The sequence below is a fragment of the Atractosteus spatula genome, chromosome 11 (genome assembly GCF_055471065.1).
Source record: "Atractosteus spatula isolate fAtrSpa1 chromosome 11, fAtrSpa1.hap1, whole genome shotgun sequence".
Taxonomy (NCBI): Eukaryota; Metazoa; Chordata; class Actinopteri; order Semionotiformes; family Lepisosteidae; genus Atractosteus; species Atractosteus spatula.
Window position 1 is genome coordinate 8656911 of NC_142716.1, and position 12565 is coordinate 8669475.

Here is a 12565-nt window from a genome sequence, read left to right on the forward strand (position 1 = left end):
CCATCCCTACCAAACTTCATTTAACAACATCAATATCTCTCTTATATATCTCTCATCATATCTCTTTCCAAGGAAAAACTTCCAGGCCTAAAGTGCCTTATCATGGCACACGGCCTCTATGAATTATGGGAATGGAAATATTAATGGGTTGATTCACAAGGCTAGAAAGCTGAACTGTCTGAACAACAAACCTGTAATTCAATTTCACTTACATAAATTCAAAGCTAGCAACCATATACAGTACATACAGTTTATGCTGGGATATCTATTATGAACACATTCCCAATGCAAATTACAGGGCAAAATCTGGCAAAGAACGTTCAGTATTTGATGTTTATGCATCGTGTTTAGATGATAATTAAATATGAGTCACTATTTGGATAAGAAATTCCATCACAAACACAAAAATGAAAAAGGGTGGGGGGGGCTCACTATTATGTGATGTTTATCCCACACCTATGAGATTTGTCACATTTTCATAACATGCAGTATTTAAAGCTGAAGTAATGCACAGTGTGTTACAGTATATATATATAAATGCAAGGAATACATTTTGTGTGTTGAAGAACATGGCATTACGGATTTCAATACCTAGAAAAATCAATCACTACAAGGAAAGGCTATGACATGAAAGAAGGTTCTAGCATGAGTTATTTTCCACCTGTTGTAAAGTTACATTTTTATGTCTATGTACACAGCACCTAAAAATAACTGGCCACCCAGCTCAGCCGTCACCAGGCTAGTGCTACTGACCCAGAATGTGTGTTAAAGTCTTTACAACGATGGATGATCACTGAAGATTTTCAACAGGTGATATCTCGGTCAAGAACCAAATGAGTCTGGCATGCAGTTCTCCAGGGACTTAGTCTCCCTGAATGGCAACAGGCAGCAGCCATTGTTACACAGAAAAAGGAGCTGTAAGGAGTACATCTATGCAAGATAAATTCTAATAATTAAAAAGAAATGAACCTCTTACTATTGCCACATGCTATGTCTCAGAAATGATCAAAATAAGTCTGAAAATGAACCTGAAAATTTCTTTTTTTCCTCATTCTGCACCTTTATGAAATACGCTAAATAAAAGGAAACTGAATGCTCTGGATGAATGGTGGGATTTCTAATAAAGATTCACAATCTCTCCCTAAATACTTTCAGTCTGATTATGTGAATACAGGATATGCGACTAGCAGGGATTCTTATTTGAAGGTGCATTTACAGTATGTGAAGATACTGTAGTTTTGAAAATAAACCTAAATTCATCATTCCTGTGGTATATAGCTTGAAATGTTCAGAGGACTGAACGACCTGATATGCATTTTAAACAAACAATGATGTTACATTTGTTACATTTGGAATGAGGGCAATTTTTTAGTTCTTTCAAAACATTTTCTTTCAGATTTAATTATTTTGAGAATATTTTGAATCCACTTTTGCAAATTTCAAAGTTCAGAAAAAAACCCAACATTTTCAACTATGCATTTTGATTATTAACTGCCATTTTCCATTATAGGTGCTCTGAATTACAGCATGTACTGTAGGATCAGGAAAATAATATTCTAAGTGCTGCTTTGATGATACTTAAAACCACAGAAAGCTTTATAAATGTTAAAAATGAATATAAACATAAAAAACACTCCAGTGAATTTTGACATTTTGTTACAAGTTGTTTTTTTCTTCTTTTGGAAATGTTCATTGCATACTTGTTTTACAATTCTGACTTCCTTTATGGTGAACACTCCTGAAGAAGCTGCTCTAGTAAAGAACACGAGGTATGAAAGATAATTGCTGGTAAACCTCTAAATACATTTAAAGGTTTCAGTTAGGAAGGGGGTTTCACAGTAATCTGACTTTTCTAATCTAATCACCAGTAGCATAAGCAGTAAATCTCTTTCATCATCTGCTTCAACTAGAGTAACTGAACAAACATTCACATTGTTTTTTGTGTACTCTTCTGTTCTGGCACACATGCCCTCTTAGTATGGTAATCAGACATGCAGCTACTGTATAAATGTACACTCTAGAACATAATTATCATTGTCTTCTGTCATAAAGCTCATAAGTTTTTAACTTAAAAGCAACACACTTGACAATTATTTCTCGGAGAAGGAGCATCTGTCAGCGGGCTGTACAAAAATACAAATGCTTTTAAAAAGTATTTCAGTGGAGAGAAAATGGGTGTGATTTGGCTGTGTGGGGCCGTGGGACTGAGCAGGTATTTTGACTGCATCAGTTTTTATGAAGTGTACAGGGCTGTGTGGTGCTCTTTAAACGAAGATCCATCTGTTAGCTACAGCTAGATTTAGCAGTCATTTGCATAATGAATGCTCATTATATTGTTTCGCTTAGAAAGAAAGCCACTTATTTTCATTTCTAAGAGCAATAAAAGAAGGTTCATGGCACAAATAATACTACAATGGTGCATCACATACTTCTTATTCTTTAGAGCTATAGAAATGTATAGATATTTATGTTCCGCTTTCACAAGTTTGTTATTAACAGGAGAGTTTCAGTAAGTAAAAAAGAGTTTTTTTTATTTTTTTCCCCACTAGCCTTTGAATATTATTGCTCTCGACTCCTTGCATCTGTTGACAATAGGTTTTAAAGACCTCCAACTGTCAGACATAGTGGCCGAAATAGCAACAAGATTAGAAGGATTAAAAGATTATCATCGACCCCACAATATCGCTCTCTTTTGTTTTAATTTACCACACAAAAGCAGAACACAGATGTAATTTTAAAATTAATTTCAAAGCCATTCTTGGATATAACTACAAAATGCAGTGTTTGTTAGCAGTGCTCTACAGAAATGAAAGCACACTGTCACAGATAACTGAGAAACATTGTCACTTAATGTAAAACATACCGATCAAACAAAAGACCAATGTACAAATTCTTGCAGCTAAAAATATGCTACAATTGCAAAACTATACACAGAAGAGAAATCCCTTACCTGTCTTTGTAAATCAGTGGAGACTTCTTTGGTGACCACTGTAATCTGAGCTCACTGCCTTGTGGTCTGTGTGGCGTCGTGCATAGCTTTGCTCTGAATACCAGGCTGAGAGTTCAGGTAGTCTGAGAGTTGAGATGGGGTTACCAAGACCTGGCAGACTGCCCTCTCACCAATGAAAAAGGGTGAGTTTCTTGTAGAACAGCCCTTCAACATCTCATCTGGCCATCAGAGCAGTGCGTTTCAGCAGTCTGTGAGTTAACATCTCAGCGCAAAACAATGCTTCAGTTTCAATGCAGAAAGTTGTTACTTGGCTGCCTCTTCCTGGTGTCTACACAGCTGTCTCCTGCTAACTGACACGCACAGGCTTAGACACCAACACACAATTAGGGAATTACTTTTCTCCCAAATTAGCTTCAAAGGCTTTGCCATTACGTCAAGCTGTTTGATTTCCTAAACTCCAATTAATTTACTTGGCAAGTAGATACTGGATTTAATTTCAATTAGTTTCTACCCAATGCTATTATTATAGCAATCCAAATCATAATGTTTCAATAATTTTACATTGCTAAGGTACTGTACAGTAGGTGAAGCAACTAACTTTAAAACCTTTGATTCATAAAAATGTGAAGCCTTTAAGTTTAATGGAAAATACATATTGAGGATGTATGTACATAGTGCATAATATCCTAATAGTTTCTAAAAATGTAGAAATGTTTATGTAAAAATAAAATGATTCAATGGTCATTGTTTATATTGCCAATACAATCACTGTAAAATAATTTATGGTTTACACGTTCTTTGCCAAAATTTGTATTTATAAATGCACATTGATATTGTATATCATATTACATTATTCTTTTCTTATGCAGACCCGCATACTGCACAGTACAGTAACTGCATAGTGAAAGATTGACTGCTCTAGGAATACAGTACAGGATTAATTCATGATATAGTATATCAAACTTAATCATAATTCTTTTTGGAAACTCTTATAAAAATAACATTCATAGAAGTATTTATGCAATCCTGTTTTTTCCATAACATGTTTTATTATGAGTAGCATAACATTAAGCTGCACTTATTACTGGTTAACCTATGACATTTATTAAGTCACTTTGACAAAAAATGTAATTTAATGCACATCTTGATACACAAACATGAAATATTCAAATACATTCTTAAAGAATGAAATTAACTTTTTGAATTGTTCGAATAGACTTCGTAAATGCTTGAAATTACAAAAAATAGTGTAAGACACGACTAAACACCAGATAGTTTTACAAGTGCCTCCTAGACACCTGCCTTGCTTCTTTATTTCAGATTTTCAGCAGTATCTTGTACTTTAAATAGAAACAGTATACAGCATTTGAATTGTCAATATAGCCACAGCACTATCACTGATACAATGATTTCCTTCCTTCACTGAGAGCCTGAGGCATGTAGAAAAAGTATCCATGGAAACATGGTGAACCTCCAAATGCTTAGCATTACCCTGGCTCATATGTGACAAGGAAATAAGAAATTGTACTAATCCTCGACCAAACAAATGTTTTAAGCAGTTTTTTTAGTCTACTTTCAGCTATTCTTAATAGTCAATGGGCAACTTAAAAATAATGTAAATAAGCTACTAAATTTCATCAATGATTTCTTATCAATATTTTTAAATAATTCTAAATAAATATGATGTCCATTTTCTATCTACTTATCTATTGACACAGCCTGTAGCAGTGTGTCAATGCTTGGGGCATCTTTCCTTTTTTATTTTTTTTAGAAATTCACTTTATGTTCAGGATGCACTGTTTTGTTGAATGTTTTTGGTGGTGTTGTTGAAGACAGTGGCTGTGGGTAGCAAGGTATCTTCTACATTTGTATCTAAAAAGAAATTCTGGAATGAGTTTATTCCTGTGCAGAGATTTGTGCTAGCTATGAGTTATGTAGTGAGGTGTAAAAATGCATCTGCATCTGGATCAACAGCTGAGTTCATAAGCTCATTTGATTAAGTTTTGGAAGGTGTGGAAAAAGTCATTATCAATGATGGTGCTTTTTCCTCCAAGGCTCAGAGTGCAGAAACATTTTGTCTGCCTTTCTTTAAAAAACAAATTCTTGGACAGGGAATTAACTTGTAAAAGAGCACTCATGTTGGGGATAAAGTTAATCTTTTGAGGATACAAATCCCATTTTGAGAAATGTAAGCTCATTTCAAAGACAACTCTACAATGACATACACACAATATATCTTAATATTGCCTTTATGGAGTTTATGGAGACAATTTAATATAACACTAAGTTTACAACATGAAAAAATGAGTTCATAGGGACAGAATGCATGTTTGAGCTGCTGGTTAAACAAAAATACATCCACAAATCAAATGAGAGACAGGTTGCAGAAACTAGGCAAATATCAGGCATTCCTACACTGTTGTCTTTTTATTTATGGTCAGCTACAATTTGGGCCTCACCTAAGTGTAACATTTCTAACCAGCACTCTAATTAATGAAAATGCATTCATAAACTGTCACACTTGCAGCCATTACACAGACTGTTCTAGTTTTTTGGGAATATTTAAATTTGCTGCAGCCTACACACAGCATGGTGTTGGAAACTGACAGAATCGCACATGGGAAAAAAAAACTGGATCCTTTTCTCTCTTTAGAAAGCACACTAAAAACTTTAATTAAAAATATTTTCCTTTTAAATAAATTAAACTATTTAAAATCTTCACCAATGCTCAAATCCAGTGTTTCAAATAAGCACATGGATTTAAAGGGGAGCTGCAAGGCTATTTTTCTATTTCAGGGTTAGAAAGAATGGGCATTGATGAGTCCCTTTCAATGCCCATTTTACAGTGAGATTAAAATGTACACGATAAAATAGAAAACCTCTTATTTACATCGAAAAGTAGAGTGCAGTGCCATAGTGTTGTCATTGTCACTATTCAGTACAAGGCAACAAAACACCCAATGAGATGAAGTGGCTATATTATATTGAAAACAAGCAGGCTTGTGAATACATCTCTTTTAAACCAATAGTAACAAGTTCCCTTTTTGCTTACGGGGACTAGTGAGCAGGAAGGGCCACTTTGTCACAATACGTGTGACGTATCACTCTTGCCCTTAGTGAGACTAGCGGTTTTGCGACTACATCGCGGCCGTACAGTACTTTCACAAAGCTTGTGATTTTATGCTTAATTCAGAATTTGTCCAATTTTGTGATAACCTCAATTAATTAAGTTTGTTACAGAGATTTAATAACAAATCTGAGAAACTGGGACTGCAGTTGCCCTTTAATTAATTGTAGACTTTTTGGTTCCTCTGTGAAGTGGTCAGACATACTGTACAATACCTAAGAAATAAAGATATGTAAAGGTTTTGAAATGCATATAGAGTGAAATAAACTCAGCATTGTCCTAGAAAAAACAATACCAAAACATGTACAGAGCAACATTGTGTGCAATCTAAATTTCTCCTGGAGAAGTTGTCTCGAATGTCTAGAAAAAGAAAAAAATATTTTACAGAACTATTATATACACAGGAAGTGAAAAACACATTTAATTACAAGGCTCTTCCCTTTCAACAGTGCATCATCTGTACTTTATCTCCTGCCATAACTGTTATGCCAGTAATGGTTTGCAAATAAGAAAAGACCATTGGTCTCATCTAGCTCACTTTCCACTTATCAATAAGTTTCAATAACACCTACTTATAAAGAATATTTATGTAATAACCTACACTGACATCTAATGGACACACAGGCCTCGTTTGACAGGAAACCTAGCTAAGTAAATTAACTTTACTGTAAAGTAAGGCTTTTTTCATACAAACATGTAAAAATGTAATGAGAACAGATCATTGACTGTACTCTATCATATAGGATATAATTATATGCAATACCATATAGCATAATTATATAATATACTGTATATTGACTCTATCATTGAAACGATTATTGACTCATTAAATCTACTTGCTCACAGTTTGCGATCCCAGTAGTATCAAAAGCACTTAAACAAATTTTAGCCATCAAATAAACTACCATTTAACACATGGGTGCATGTATAAAAAATATTACATAAATAAAATTACCTCTTTAATTAATAAGAAAGCCATCAGACCACACATTTTGTGCATCTGTCCTATGGTCAGCAACTTTATCAGTAACACACAACACATGGGAACCATTTATAAGAGTGACAGCTGAAACCAAATCTGATCTTAAAAAACACAGACAGAAGGTCCATGAATAATGCCTCAGGAATTCTCAGTACATCACCATTTACTGTATATGTGAGAACACTAGCTTCCAGTGCAGAATTCAACATTCCTGAGCAAACAATCTGGTAACTGGTTCTATTACTGGCAAGATATGGATTGGTCTTTTGAACCATAAAAGTGCTGAGAAGTTCAAGAGCCTCATAGTCATATTAGCATTTCGTTTCCAGAAAAACTGTCACAAAGTGATTATGACACGTTGCTGCTGTGTCTTTGAACCTTCAAAAGAAAAGGATAAACATACTTTATCTGGCTTCAATACCACCCAGTATTTAACTTTTCACCATGACAGACCTGTTAACAGAAGGATTCAGCAATGACAAGAAAGCAGCCATCGTCAAATAATATGGTATAATTTAGTTATAAGTTAAAGGGGAACTGCAACACTATTTTTATATTTTGGAAGAATCAGCATTGATGAGTGCATTTCAATTTAAAAAGTGAAATGTACCTCCACTTTACATAACAAAATAGACCATTGGCAGCTCCACATTGCCATCATTGTCTATGATTGAGAACAACATACCAAAACTTCTGGTGACACAAAGTGGCCCTATTACATTGCAAACAAGCAGGCTTGTGAATACATCTCTTTTAATCCAATAGAAACATTACTCTGGACTTCGAGACGATTTTGCCAACAAAAACTACTTTTTTGCATTGCATACAGATCACATTGTAACATTTCTGCTGTGAAATATCTGAAGCACAACTTGTAATTATTCGCTCGTACATTGCATTGCATTAGATATTATAGTGACTAGTGAGTAGGAAGGGCCGCTTCAAGTCACAATTCTCCCTTGATGAGACCAGCAGTTTGATCTTTCACAAAGATCACAATTTTGTACTTAATTCAGAATTTGTAAAATTTTGCACTACCACCAATTAATTTTATTACAGACAATTAATAACCAGTCTGAGAATTTGGGACTGCAATTCCCCTTTAAACAGTTAATGGTAAATAACATTTAAAGGCTGTTGGATATTTTTAAAAACATTTAAGATATAATTATTAATTTATTGTGGAACTTAAAGTGGATACAACCTGTTTTGGAAATAATGCAATAAAAATACGCTTACAAAAATAAAAAATAAAGACTATGTCAGACTATTCTTCAAATATGTACCATTATTTCAACAAACATTCCACAATTGTTGTATTTGCCACACTCCTGAACTGAAAGGATATTTGTACACATTAAAGTACAGTATGACTTTTGATTTTGTTTTCAGTAAGCTGAATGATTTAAATTCTAACAACATAAAAGCAGTAGTCCTTCAAAGACCACTTCAGTAGTTGACACTGTCTATTAAAGTTTTAGGACTACTCTTTGGAAGCCTGTTAGGTTTCAAAGAGCACTCTAGAAAATATGGCAAAAGAGTGTGAACACACATTTAGCGGTGCTGAGGTAGGTGATATCCTTCAAAGTATGTGAGCTAATATATAAAGTCCTAGGCTAATAAATTTCTCATCTTGTTAACATTTCTCTACCACTTTTTCTTTCCCTTACTATCTCACTTTTTATGATGCACCAAACAGCTCTCATCCTGATTTGTTCAGATTTTTAAAAAGATCTTGGTGTCATTAAGGTAAATTCAGTGTCAACAGACTGCAGGGCAGGGCTATTTCATAGCTTTGTAAGTGCATGTCATTAGAGTATCACTCGAGTTCCTGTACTTGATCTACTCCATAGATCAAGAATTTGATAAAAGAAGAAAGTTGACTGGCTTTTAACTCTATTGGGAACACTGTTGCCAGTGCAAACAGTTCATATATAGCCACACCTACACTGGAAAAAGACATGGTTGCATAGCCCTCCAGAAAAGTTCAGATATAAGTTACAAATATATACATTTCTGGAAAGTATGGAGTTCTTAAATTTCCCTTTATGTATTAGCACCTGAGATGTACTGTAGTAGTACAATTTTCAGCTTTACATAGGTATTTGATGAACAGCATGTCAAGGTTCAAAATAATATATTGATTTGGTTGAGAGAAGTCCAGTAAACCGTTGGTTTAATAGTGGGGATGGGGTGTCAGTTATTGTTGAACATCACATTGTCACGAGCTTTGCCTCGTGGAGGAATGCAGCTGTAATGGCTGCAGTTCATGCCTCCGCTCTCCTGCCTGCACTGCACCGGTTTCTGAGGAGACAAATACTCATAGCACCTGATTGTAATGAGTAGTCTGCATCAGCTGCTGCTGGATATTTAAGTCCTTTTTATTTTCTCCTCAGCAAGCCATCATTGCGTTTACAGTCCCTGCTTTTCCCTGCCCTGCACTTACAGACCATGAGCCAGCAGTTTCCCAGCGCAGCTCTTTCTGCTTTCATGCTGTTCCCGGACTGCCTAAATGCCCTGTTTCCCATGTTCTCCTGTTTCACTCTGCTTGCCCTCACACCGCTCCAGCCTGATGTGTGCAGCGGACGTCTGGCTATTTGGTTGTTAGCAGTGCCATGTGGGACTGTGGGTTTGGTCTGGCTGCTGCCCATTGTTAGCATACACATTTCTGTTCCCTGGCACTCCTGATGCACTAGAATTGTCCCACGGTGGGTGTGAGGCGCTTCTAGTTCCATGGTGTCTAAGTCACTCTGCTGGCATGGCACTTTCCCCTTTGGTGTGCAATTTGGTCTGCTACTGTGCTGGGCTTTTCAGTCATCATGTGGTGCTATGGCTGTCTAGGGGCTCTGGCAGCTCAGCCTGACACCCTGGAGCCCTACGCAGCTGTCAGCTTTAGTGATCCTTCCTTTTCACTCCAGCCCTGTGCCCCAGTCTGCCTGCTCTCCACCTGGGTTTTCCCCACTGGATTCTGCTTCAGCTTGCTAGCCTCACTGCACTGCCCCTTGTCCAGACCTGCCTCCGAGACTTTGCGCTGGATCTGGTCCTCAGGAGGTGCACTGCTTGGCCCCGTCCCTGCTGCACCTCCCCAGGCTGCCCTGACAGCTTGGGCTTGACCTGGCCTCTGGCAGAGACACCTCACGAAGAGCATATGTTCCATTCAGCCTGCTACCTTCCATGCCTCAAGGCAAACCTACTTGATGACAGGCTCCCTGTCCTTTCAGGTGCAGACTAACTAATCCTGCTCTGTCTCTGGTTTTTCTCCCTGCCCTTGTTCCTTCAGGAGTGGGCAGACGACTAACCCTGGCCCTTGCTCTTGGGTCCTGGACACCTCCTGGCCTTCCTCTGCCATTCTATTTGGCAGCACTGCATAATAGATTAAATAATTCGAAAAACACAATTACTGTATATGAGAAATTTATACAGTACTGTACATATACAGTGTATATATGTGTTTTGGAGCTTTTGAAATTTTTTAACAAGTGCAATCAACAGTCAATGGATTTTTTTCCTGTGCCTTTTTTTACCAGATACTGTATACTGTATCTAATAGCTCTTATATTCATATTCATGTTGCATATATAATGTATAACATTTGCTAAATCATGTGGAATACCCATCATAAGCAAGGCAATAGCACTGTTAACATTTCTGAATTTGCAAACTGTAAAGTATTAATTTTGACCTTTTTTTATTATTTATGCAAAGTCTGGTGTTTCATATAAGGCTAAATTCCTCTTTAGAAGATTTTGTCCATTATAGGCAAAATCTGTTGAGCCATGGATTTATGTATTACATTACATAAAAAGTAATTTGAATCATTACATATAAAGTAAAGTTTCAGTATATGGTCATATACTCATTTCAGTTAGGTACAAAGCAAATCTGACTGTAGGTTAATTAGAGGTTTGTGGCATTAACACAAAAATAAATTGGCCTAGAATGAGGATCACAGGTTCTTTTAAGAAAAGCAAAAAATAATCTTGCTTTCCACTGCTTAAGGCAATAAACATTGGATCGAACCTCAAACAAGCCCATGATGTTCCTTCCCATTCAAAGGGTTTTTTGTCAATTTTCAATTCTCAGATTTACACCCTTCCTCCCACATGCTGCTCGCATACATGGTTTGCTTGTACAAGTATGTATCATCTATGCTCTTCTCTTACTGCTAACTTTTAAGGTTTCCTATTACTCATGCTCTCCATGATTCATTACTGGTGTTTAGCCAAAGAACGTAATGGCCTATGATAACAAAATATTAAATTGTAAATTATCTTGCAATTTGAAGGTCTAAACGCACTAATGAAGTCATGCAAAAAGCATAAACAGGTTCTTTAATACAGCAAGAAAAATATTTTAAAAAGTAATTTAATAATAAAATAAGGTATAACACAAGTCTTTAATAAGGGCTTTCTTGAGTTGGTAAGGTGAAAGGCAAGGAAGTTTTCCATACCATAACTTATTGGATGTCACGACCATGTTAGAAAAAAACATTTGTCAGTGTGCTGTAAAATACCTTTTAATCAGGTAATTCATGTAAAATAGCTATTTACTGTAGGAATGCGAACACTCAGAGCAATACAATTCCTGTGACAAACATTATTTCCTTGACTCTGAAGCAGAGCGAGTAATTTAGTATTATAGCATTTTATTCCTGTAGATGCATTGACTCCATATGTTTACCTTGTCCACATTAAAATCCCATCAATTTCCACCAGACTAAAGACTGAAATTTATTTTAATAACAGTAGCGCCCAATGCTCTTTCATTTTTGTCAGCTTACTGAAAATCCGCTCAAAATACATGACTTCACAAAACTGAAATAATGTGAAGCATAAATCCAGTATTAAAAAATAGTTAATGTGCTGTTAACTTTAAGACAAAAAACTGCAAGTGAACCCAGCATTCTAGGGCATTGTGAATGTGTGGAAAGAAAATCCTGGATGCGTTATTATTATTCATTTGATTGACACTTTTATCCAAAATAAAATACACTCTTTTTTGTATATGCAGTTTTTAAAACCATTATATAAAGCTGAATTTGCTGGAGCACATTTTGGGTACAGTAACGAGATCCCACAACCCGAACAATCAGGAGTCCAGACCCCAAAGCAATATACAGTACCTCATCTCATCCTTAACTACAGCAGCAGGTGAGTTTTCTACCAATGAGATACCAAATCTACTGCATGTACAAGACACAGTCTTGAAATAACCCTAGAAACAGAGTGGTTTAGATACTTTTATCCAAAATGCACAGTATTAAAGAGATATTCATAAAACAAAGATATTAAAAGCAGATTCTATTGGGACAATTCTAATGTTTCTCCATTTATCCACCTCTTAATGGAATTTCTTAAAACATGGGTAAAAAATGAATCTTGAGTAGGTCTTCATGCAACATTTTATTGATAATGGCTTTAATACAGAAGGTAGTAGAGTAGTTTATTGCCATTTGTACAGTACGTCAGAATTCTTAATTATGCTGATCTCTCAGGATATCCACAGA